Consider the following 11,017-nt stretch of genomic DNA (forward strand, 5'->3'; position numbering starts at 1 on the left):
CGGGTGCACACACACACACACACACACACACACACACACACACACACAGTGTCTCACAGGAGGGAGGCAGACGGGCAAAGGTGTGCGAGTACACCCACTCCCTCCTTTTTCCTACTGAGGGTGATGTCTCTCTTAAAAACTGGTCACGAAAGTTATCAACTGCAGCGTGTGTTCTAAAACTGCTTATTGAGCACGACAAAGTCCGACAGAAAAAAATGGGATTTTGTTATAGGATTATGCATAGGAATTATTTTAGGGGTAGAATGAATATATATGATTAAAATTCCTCAAACGGCAGCTCATCCACGTTTTTCAAATAAAAGTCATCCATTTATCACCAGCAGAACTTTAACTGAATCAGGGACTCCTGGTGGGTCAATTGGTATTTGTTGAGTCTTGCAAACAAAACCTAAACAAGACACAACACAAAAGAGATCGTGCTTCTAGTTACCAGCAGATGCTGGGGTGTCCGTCTGCCTGGGCACCTGGAGGGAGCGCAGCAGCTGCCCCTGGCGGCCCTTTGGCCGTGAGCGCCCCCACGCCACCGGGCTTTCAGTTGCGAGCTTCCTCTGCGGCATTTCTCCCCAGCTTGTCTCCATCTGCTTCTCCTTGTCGGGGTGACTGGGGGTGGTCCCAGATGCCCCAGCAGGAACCTGCCTCAGGCCAACCCCCAACCCTGCAGTGAGCTCATGCTTTTGCCCTCCAGGCGCTGAGAAACCTTTCAGAAGGGATTCAGCAGGGAGGTGGAACCCTTGATCCCGGGCAATCTGATTCCCTTGGCCAGGCCTGTCTCTCATCGCCATAATCGGGCACAATCTATACAGACAAGCTCCCTGGTGTGGGCCCAGCAGGGCGGTAACAGCTGCCCCTGAGCTAGGGATCCTGAGCCTCCTCACGGTAGAAATGTCTTCGGAAGAACTCTCTGGAAGCCCTGGACCGGGTGTTGCCCATTGACAAGCGCCGGCTCTGAAGACAGACTCCTCTCCGGGCGGCCTCCAGGGATCCAGGTGAGCACGGAGCCCGAGCCCAGGAGTTCGGAACGGCGCCTCCTGCCTCCTCGGCCCAGAGGCCAGGTCTGAGTCAGCACCACGGGGCGGGCCGGCAGGTCCCCTCAGCTCGCCCTGGCTCCTCTGAGGGAGGAGGATGGGGGGATGCTACCCCCTGCTGCAATGGGGTTTGAGGGTCCGCGTCACTGACATGCCTCTATCCGACTTCCAGGAGGTCCAATGTGCTCGTGTTGGCTTTTGTTCTGAAACGTGATTTCCAAAAGTATTTACTGCCGTAGACATCTGTCATGCTTGTTCCCATCTTTAACTGTTCACTGAATTTTGATAAAACTGGAGGGAAACTGTTCACGGTTAGACGCCGGTCAGACGGCTGGGGCCCTTTCTGCAGAATCATTGCTCTCCTGGCGAAAAGGCCTCACCTCCAGGGCCAGGACTCAGATGCTTTAAAACACACCCTGTAAGCGCACTTTCTGTCACATTCACAGTGGAGATCCAACACAATTATATGCATAACTCGTGGGCACAGACAATAGGGTGGTGAAGGCCTGGGGGCGGGGGCGGGCTAGAAGGGGTCAGTGGGGGGGAAAAGGGGGACATTTATAATACTTTCAACAATAAAGACTTAAAAAAAGATCCAACACAAACCCTGGAGGCTAACCACACCTATTTACTTATTAGCAGAACCTGTGGGGATGGCTGTTCGGGCTTCAGCTCACGTTCTTCTCATGAACTCTAATTGGCTTTGGGGCCCACGGTCACGTGCTAGGACGGGAAGGAAGACAACAAAATCCTGGGCTCAGCACCGAGGCCCCTGGAGCGCGGCAGGAGCTGCGCCAGCGAGAAGGAAGGGGCTGGGGAATGGTGACCGTGCCCGGAGCCAGAACTGTCAGAAAGTGAGAGAGTGGTTCTGACAAGCTCTGCTTGGCATTAAAGGGGGTTGGTTCCGCCCACCCTGACGGGCCGTCCCTCCCACAGGTGCCTTTCATACCGGAGACAATTGCCTAAAAGCAGGTCTCAGCAAGAAGCTGGAAGGGCCTCCCGGAAGGCGGTGAGCTGGCAGCGATGGGGCGCTCCCGGGCATTTGGCAGCGGCTACAGTGAGAGCAGATGGAGGAGCCCTCTTACAGGCAAGAACTTGGGAGATGGGGTGTGTGTGGGGGGGCGGGGTATGGGGAGCTGTGTGTCAGGAGCAGTAAGAGGAGCCAGGGCTCCGATGAAGACACAGAAATGGGAGGAGGACGGCCCCAGGGCAGCAGTCCGTCCGTCCGCCAGCCCGAAGGAGGGGAAACAGCTTCTGGAAGTAGGAGCTGAGAGTTGGGTGTCAGTGGGCTGTCTCCTGGGAGGCTGTCTTGGTGGAGGCTGTTTTCTCTCCGATGCTTTATCCTCCCCGATGCTCCCTCACCTCCGCCCCGAGCCCAGCTCAGCAAGGGCTTTGGGTGCGCAGCTCCTGGCTCCGCAGACACCCTCCCTGCCAGCGGAGTGTCCAGTGGCTGCTGGTGGCTGGCAACGACACTCCCACCCCTCCTTCCGTCTCCCACGTGGTCACAAGAGCAAAGGCACTTTCCTGTGACCAAGTGGCTCAGTGTTATGCCCATGGTGTTTGGGCACATTGACCAAATGGCACTAAGAAATGGCACTGTGGGACAGAAGGAACAGAGGGGACGTGACCCCAGCTCGGCACATCCCTCCAGGAGATCCCTGGGATGAGGGCGTGGGCACGGGCTCCTCACTTCCACACTGCACATGCCATACCAACACCACCACCACCACTAACCCCACCACCATCACCCCCACCACCACCACCACCACCCCCACCAACCCCACCAACCCCACCAACCCCACCACCACCACCACCATCAACCCCACCACCACCAACCCCACCACCACCACCATCAACCCCACCACCACCAACCCCACCACCACCACCCCACCACCCCACCCCCACCCACCCCACCACCCCCACCAACCCCACCACCACCACCACCACCACCACCACTACCACTAACCCCACCACCACCACCACCAACACCAACACCAACACCACCACCACCACCACCACCATCCCACCAACCCCACCACCAACCCCACCACCACCACCATCAACCCCACCACCAATCCCACCATCCCCACCATCCCCACCACCACTAACCTCACCACCAACCCCACCATCACCTACTGGTCCGTCTATTGAACTCAAGTGAGAGTCTTTATGTGAAAATGCCTTCCTTAATCAGTTCATAGTGTATCTTCAAGACCTGACCTCATTCTGATTCCCAAATTGCTCCAAACCCTTCTGTACCTTCTTACGGCCCAGGAGCCCACGGAGCACCCTGCTCAGCTTGTTGGGACACAGGAGATGACAGTGCTCTCAGGGGCTTGTGCCTCTCCCCGAGGCGGGCCGAAAGGCGAGGGCAGAGGCTGAGGGAGCACTGTGATCCCGGAGGCAGGTGAAGTTCTGCTTGGGGCCTGTACTCACCTCGATAGCTGTTCTCTTGGATGCTGGTTTGGTGTAAAGGGAAGATAAGCAACTTCCCTAAAAAATCTATTCAGATCAATTGTTTCTGGAATTGTGTTTTTTTTAAAAATATATATTTTATTGATTTTTAACAGAGAGGAAGGGAGAGGGATAGAGAGTTAGAAACATCGATCAGCTGCCTCCTGCACACCCCCTACTGGGGATGTGCCCACAACCAAGGTGCATGCCCTTGACCAGAATCGAACCTGGGACCCTTCAGTCCGCAGGCCGAGGCTGTATCCACTGAGCCAAACCGGTTAGGGCTGTTTCTGGAATTGTAAAAGCATTATTCTTTATGATGTTATCTTCTAAACTGACCTTAAAGAGATATAGTCATAGGTCTCTAGCACAGAAAACCTTTTTCCAATTTAAAACTAATTGGGGTAAATTGGTTGATAACATTATATAAACGTCAGCTGTACACCTTTATAATGCATCTGTGTACATTACTGTGTACTCACCACCTGAAGTCTAGTCTCCTTCCATCACCTTGTACTTGACCCTCTTGGTCCTCCTCCCACTCTCCTTCCCCTCTGGCAGCCACCCTTCTGTTGTCTGCATCAGTGAGGTTGGTGGCTGTTTTCTGTTTTATAAGCCACATGAGTAAAATCACATGGTTCTTGTCCTTTTCTGTCTGACGTAGTTCACTTAGCACAATACTCTCCATATCCGTCCATGTTGTTACAAAAAATCATCTATTTATGGCTGAGTAGTATTCCATTGTATATATGTACCACATCTTTGCTAGCCAACCATCCGTCAAAGCGCACTTAGGTTGTTCGTATATTTTGGCTATTGTGGATAATCCTGCAATGAGCATAGGAGTGCATGTGTTTGTTTTTTTAGTTTTAATTTTAAAAAAATTCTTTATTGTTGAAAGTATTCCATATGTCCCCCTTTTTCCACCATTGACCCCCTTGAGACTGCCCCCACCTCCACCCTAGGCCTTCACTACTCTATTGTCTGTGTCCATGGGTTATGCATATATGCATACAAGGTCTTTGGTGGATTACCTTCCACCCACCCTCCCCCGCCTTCCCTCCGAGATTCCCCACTCTGTTCCATGCTTCCATGTCTCTGGATCCACTCCGTTCATCAGTTTATTTTGTTAATTAGATTCCACATATGAGTGAGATCATGTGATACTTGTCTTTCTCTGCCTGACTTATTTCACTTAGCATGATACTCTCCAGGTCCCTCCATGCTGTCTCAAAGGGTAAGAGATTCGTCTTTTTTTTTTTACTGCTGCATAGTATTCCGTGGTATAAATGTACCACAGCTTTTTTATCCACTCATCTGCTGATGGGCATTTGGGCTGTATCCAGAGCTTAGCTATTGTAAATTGTGCTGCTGTGAACATAGGGGTGCATACATCCTTTCTGACTGGTTTTTCAGGTTTGTTAGGCTATATACCTAGAAATGGGATCATTGGGTCAAATGGCAGTTCCATATTTAATTTTTTGAGGAAATTCTATACTGTTCTCCATCATGGCTGCACCAGTCTGCATTCCCACCAGCAGTGTACTAGGGTTCCCTCTTCTCCACATCCTCGCCAGCACTTGTCATTTGTTGATTTGTTGATGGTAGCCATTCTGACAGATGTGAGGTGATACCTCATTGTCGTTTTAATTTGCATCTCTCGGATGATCAGTGACTTTGAGCATTTTTTCATATGTCTCTTGGCCATCTGTATGTCCTCTTTGGAGAAGTGTCTATTTAGGTCCTTTGCCCATTTTTTAATTGGATTACTTGTCTTCCTTTTGTTAAGTTGTATAAGTTCCTTATATATTTTGGACATTAACCCTTTATCAGCTGTATAATTGACAAATATGTTCTCGTATACAGTGGGCTCCCTTTTTGTTTTGTTGATGGTTCCCTTTGCTGTGCGGAAGCTTTTTATTTTGATACAGTCCCATTTGTTTATTTTCTGCTTAGTTTCCTTTGCCCTAGGAGACGTGTCCATAAACATATTGCTACCAGAGATGTCTGAGATTTTGCTGCCTATGGTTTTTTCTAGGATTTTTATGGTTTCCCAACTTACATTTAAGTCTTTTATCCATTTTTATTTTATTCTTGTATATGGTGCAAGTTGGTGGTCTAGTTTCTTTTTTTTTTTCTGCATGTATCTGTCCAATTTTCCCAACACCATTTATTGAAGAGACTGTCTTGACTCCATTATATGCTTTTGCCCCCTTTATCAAATACTGATTGAGCATAATGGCTTGGGTCGATTTCTGGGGTTTCTATCCTGTTCCATTGACCTATATGCCTGTTCTTGTGCCAGTACCAGGCTGTTTTGAGTACAGTGGCTTCGTAGTATAACTTGATATCTGGTATTGTGGTTTCTCCAACTTTGTTCTTTCTCAAGTTTGCTGCAGCTATTTGGGGTAATTTTTGGTTCCATATAAATTTTTGGAGTATTTGTTCTAGATATGTGAAATATGCTGTCGGTATTTTAATAGGGATTGCATTGAATCTGTAGATTGCCTTGGGTAGTATGGACATTTTAATGATGTTAATTCTACCAATCCATGAACACGGTATATTTTTACACTTGTTTATATCTTCCTCTATCTCTTTCTTCAATGTCCTGTAATTTTCCAAGTACAAGTCTTTTACCTTATTGGTTAAGTTTATTCCTATGTATCTTAATTTTTTTGTTGCAATGGTAAATGGGATTGTTTATTTTCTCTTTTTGAGAATTCATTATTGGTGTATAAAAAAGCCATTGATTTTTGGGTGTTGATTTTGTATCCTGCTACATTGCCAAATTCATTTATTAAATCTAGTAGTATTTTTGTGTGGAGTCTCTAGGGTTTTCTATGTACAATATCATGTCGTCTATGAATAATGAGAGTTTTACTTCCTCCTTTCCAATTTGGATGCCTTTTATTTCTTCTTCTTATCCGATCGGTGTGGCTAGGACTTCCAGTACCATGTTGAATAAGAGTGGTGAGAGTGGACATCCCTCTTATTCCTGTTCTTTAGGTTTTGCCCATTGAGTATGATGTTGGCTGTAGGTTTGGTATATATGGTTTTTATCATGTTGAGGTATACTCCCTCTATTCCCACTTTGCTGAGAGTTTTTATAAAAAATGGGTGTTGGATTTTTGTTGAATGCTTTTTCAGTGTCTATTGATATGATCATGTGATTTTTTGTCTTCCAATTTGTTTATATAATGTATCATGTTTACTGATTTGCAAATATTGTACCAGCCTTGCATCCCTGGAATAAATCCCACTTGGTCATGGTGTATGCTCTTTTTAATATATTGCTAGATGCGATTTGATAATATTTTGTTGAGGATTTTAGCATCTATGTTCATTAGGGATATTGGTCTGTAATTCTCTTTCTTTGTAGTGTCCTTGTCTGGTTTTGGAATTAGGATAATGCTGGCCTCATAAAAAGAGCTTGAAAGTGTTGCTTTCTCTTTAATTTTTGGAATAACTTGAGGAGTATAGGTGTTACTTCTTTAAATGTTTGGTAAAACTCCCCTGTGAAGCTATCCAGACCTGGGCTTTTGTTTGCTGGTAGTGTTTTTTTGTTTTGTTTTGTTTTGTTTTTTATTGCTTCTATTTCCTCAGTTGTTATTGGCTTATTCAGGTTTTTTGATTATTCCTTATTCAGTTTTGGGAGATTGTATTGTTCTAGGAATTTGTCCATTTCACCCATATCGTCCAGCTTGTTGGCATATAGCTGTTCATAGTATTTTCTTACAATCCTCTGTATTTCTGTGGTGTCAATGGTTACTCCTCTGCTTTTGTTTCAGTTTTATTTATTTGGGTCCTCTCTGTTTCTTGATGAGTCTGGCTAATAGTTCATCAATTTTGTTTATCCTTTCACAGAACCAGCTCTTGGTTTCATTGATTTTTTTTGTATTATTATTTTTTTAGTCTCTATGTCATTTATTTCTACTCTAATCATATATCCTATATAATAAAAGGATAATATGCAAATTGACAGAAAGGCAGAACAACCAGTCGCTATGATGCACACTGACCAGGAGGGGGCAGACTATCAATGCAGGAGCTGCCCCCTGGTGGTCAGTGCGCTCCCACAGGGGGAGCGCTGCTCAGTCACAAGCCTGGCTGATGGCTGGTGAGTGCAGTGGCCCACCTCCGTGGCAGCGCTAAGGATGTCCAACTGATGGCTTAGGCCCACTCCCCATGGGGCATCCCCAGGGGCTCCCAGACTGCGAAAAGGTGCAGGCCGGGCTGAGGGACCCCCTCCCCCAAGTGCACTGGGCCTTTAGTATATATATAATTGATTTCAGAGAGGAAGAAAGAGGGAGAGAGAGAAACATCAATGAGAGAGAATCATTGATTGTGCTGCCTCCCCCAAACCCCCCACTGGGGATCGAGCTCACAACCCAAGCATGTGCCCTTGTCTGGAATCGAACCCGGGACCCTTCAATCCACAGACCGGCGCTCTATCCACTGAGCAAAACCAGCTACGGTTCTGCTCTAATCTTTATTATTTCCTTCCTTCTGCTTACTCTGCCTTTTCTTGTTGTTCTCTTTCTAATTCTTGTAGGGTTAAATAGTTTATTATTAATTTTTCTTGTTTTTTTTGAGGTGGGTCTGTAGTGCTATAAACTTCCCTCTCAGGACTGCTTTTGCTATGTCCCAGAGATTTTGGGTTGTTGTCTGTTCATTTTCATTTGTTTCCAGGAAGTTTTGATTTCTTTCTTGATCTCATTGGTAACCCATTCATTGTTTAATAACATGCTATTTAGGCTCCATGTGTTTGATTGTTTTTGAATGTTTTTACTGTAGTTGATTTCTAATTTCATTCCCATGTTATCTGAAAAGATGCTTGATATGATTTCAATCTTCTTGAACTTGTAGAGACTTGTTTTGTGTCCTAACATGTGGTCTATCTTTGTGAATGACCGATGTGCACTTGAGAAGAATGTATGTTCTGCAGCTTTGGGATGAAATGTTCTATAAATGTCAAATCCATCTGATGGAGTGTGTCCTTTAGAGTCACTGTTTCCTTGTTTTGTTTTGTTTTTGGTGTGTGGAAGATCTATCCGTTAAAGTTAGCGGGGTGTTAAAGTCCCCTATTATAACTATACTAGAGGCCCAGTGCACGAAATTCGTGCACGGAGGGGGGTTGTCCCTCAGCCCAGCCTATACCCTCTCCAATATGGGACCCCTTGAGGGATGTCCGACTGCTGGGCAGTCGGACATCCCAATCACAATCCAGGACTGCTGGCTCCCAACTGCTTGCCTGCCTGCCTTCCTGATTGCCCCTAACCGCTTCTGCCTGCCAGCCTATCACCCCCTAACCACTCTGCTGCCAGCCTGGTTGATGCTTAACTGCTCCCCTGCCAGCCTGTTTGCCCCCAACTTCCCTCCTCTGCCAGCCTGGTCACCCCTAACTGCCCTCTCCTGCAGGGTTGATCACCTCCAACTGCCCTCCCTTGCAGGCCTAGTCCCTCTCAACTTCCCTCCCTTGCAGGCCGGGTGCCTCCCAACTGCCCTCTCCTGCTGGCCATCTTGTGCTGGCCATCTTGTGTCCACATGGGGGTAGGATCTTTGACCACATGGGGGCAGCTATATTGTGTGTTGCAGTGATGATCAATCTGCATATTACTCTTTTATTAGATAGGATAGAGGCCTGGTACAGGGGTGGGGGCCAGCTGGTTTGCCCTGAAGGGCGTCTCGGATCAGGTGGGGGTTCCCTTGGGGTGTGGGGTGGCCTGAGTGAGGGGCCTGTGGTGGTTTGCAGGCCGGCCACGCCCCCTGTCAACCCAAGCGGAGGCCCTGGTATCTGGAATTTATTTTCCTTCTACAATTGGAACTTTGTTGCCTGGAGCGGAGCCAAGCCTGGGGCTCCCTCTGAGGCCGGCAGCCATTTGTGTTGGGGTTATAATTGAAACTTTGTTGCCTTAAGCGGGTGGGCCCGGCCAGGGTGTGCGGAAAGCTTTGCTTCCCGTTGCCGGCGGCAACCCTGGTCTGCTCTCTCAAGCTCCATTCTGCCACCATTTGTTTGAATTTGTTTACCTTCTATAATTGAAACTTTGTAGCTTGAGTGGAGGCTTAAGCCTGGCAAGGGCAGGAGGAAAGCTTGGCTTCCTCTGTTACCTAGGAAACCTTGCTCTCTGTGGCTGTAGCCATCTTGGTTTGGGTTAATTTGCATGCTTGCTCTGATTGGATGATGGGCGTGGCTTGTGGGCATGGCTTGTGGGTGTGTCGGAGGTATGGTCAATTTACATATTTGTCTATTATTATATTTAGGTGCTCCTCACTTTTTAAAATACTTGGGTGCTCCTCATTTCTTTATATATAAGTGCTCCTTATATTTTTTGTCTCATTTTGGCTGCCTGTTTTTCACTATGTATTAGGTAGATATGCCATGCATCTCAGTCTCTATAGCAGGACAGTGTCAAACATAGTTTCTGACTAATTAGATCAGGCAAAGACTCAAGGCCTCCAGAGACTGCCTGTCTGTAGACTGATTTGATTTAGTTTTGAGTAGGCCTCAGGCAATCGTTCATAGGTGTGGCAAGAGTTTTGTCAACAGGGTGGAGCAATTGCTCCTGTCTGGAGGCTGTTATTCTCAGTCTCTTAATGGGCCTTGGTAACACCACATCATGGGGCCACGTGTCTTCCTCCTGGATAGCAAATGTCTGTGTGAGAAAGATGACCTCCACAATGTGAGAGAATGACTTAGCACAGGAAACCGGGGTATCTGCTTTCTGAACTCTAACCCCAAAGCCCCCAACCCTGGCTTCTGCTCACACATTTCCAGTCTACTCTGCTCTTCCTCTGCCGGAGTACAAGGTGAGTGGCTGCACATGGAATTTTGTGCATTGGCCTTTTAAGAGGGTGCCTGCATTTCCAGCTGTCTTCCCCTGGTAGACAGCAAGCCTGCTGCTTTTGACAGCCAGATGTTTTGTGGGCACCTTTCTCAGTTCTGGTGCTTTCTGCTGGGGGACCCAGCTTGGGAATTAGACCCAGAGTTCTCAGTGGCAACCCCCCACAGCTGAGATACCTCTCTGGACCTTCAGCTGCTGTCTGTGAGCCTTTCCAGCCCTGTTGTACCTCTGCCCTTCCTGCTAGTCTCTATGCCAGTGGTCTTAGGCGACCCTGCTAGCAGTTCTCAACCTGTGGGTCGTGACCCACAGGTTGAGAACCACTGCTGTAGATCCTAAGACCATCGGAAAACAGATATTTATGTTACAATTCATTAACAGTAGCAAAATTACAGTTATGAAGTAGCAACGAAAATAATTTTATGATTGGGGGTCACCACAACATGAGGAACTGTAGTAAAGGGTCACGGCATTAGAAAGGTTGAGAACCACTGCTCTATGTGGTCTCCACTTTTGGTCCTTGGTTATCAGGGTTCTCTCCAGCTAGTCTTCAGTTGATTGTTCCGGATGTTTTTTGTATTTTAGTTGTAATTCCAGTTTGGTCATGGGAGCATGTCTATGTGGCATCCACTTACTCTGCCGAAATTTTTAAACTCTCATGGATTTTAATAAAAG

The sequence above is a fragment of the Cnephaeus nilssonii genome, assembly GCF_951640355.1.
Source record: "Cnephaeus nilssonii genome assembly, chromosome: 17".
Taxonomy (NCBI): Eukaryota; Metazoa; Chordata; class Mammalia; order Chiroptera; family Vespertilionidae; genus Cnephaeus; species Cnephaeus nilssonii.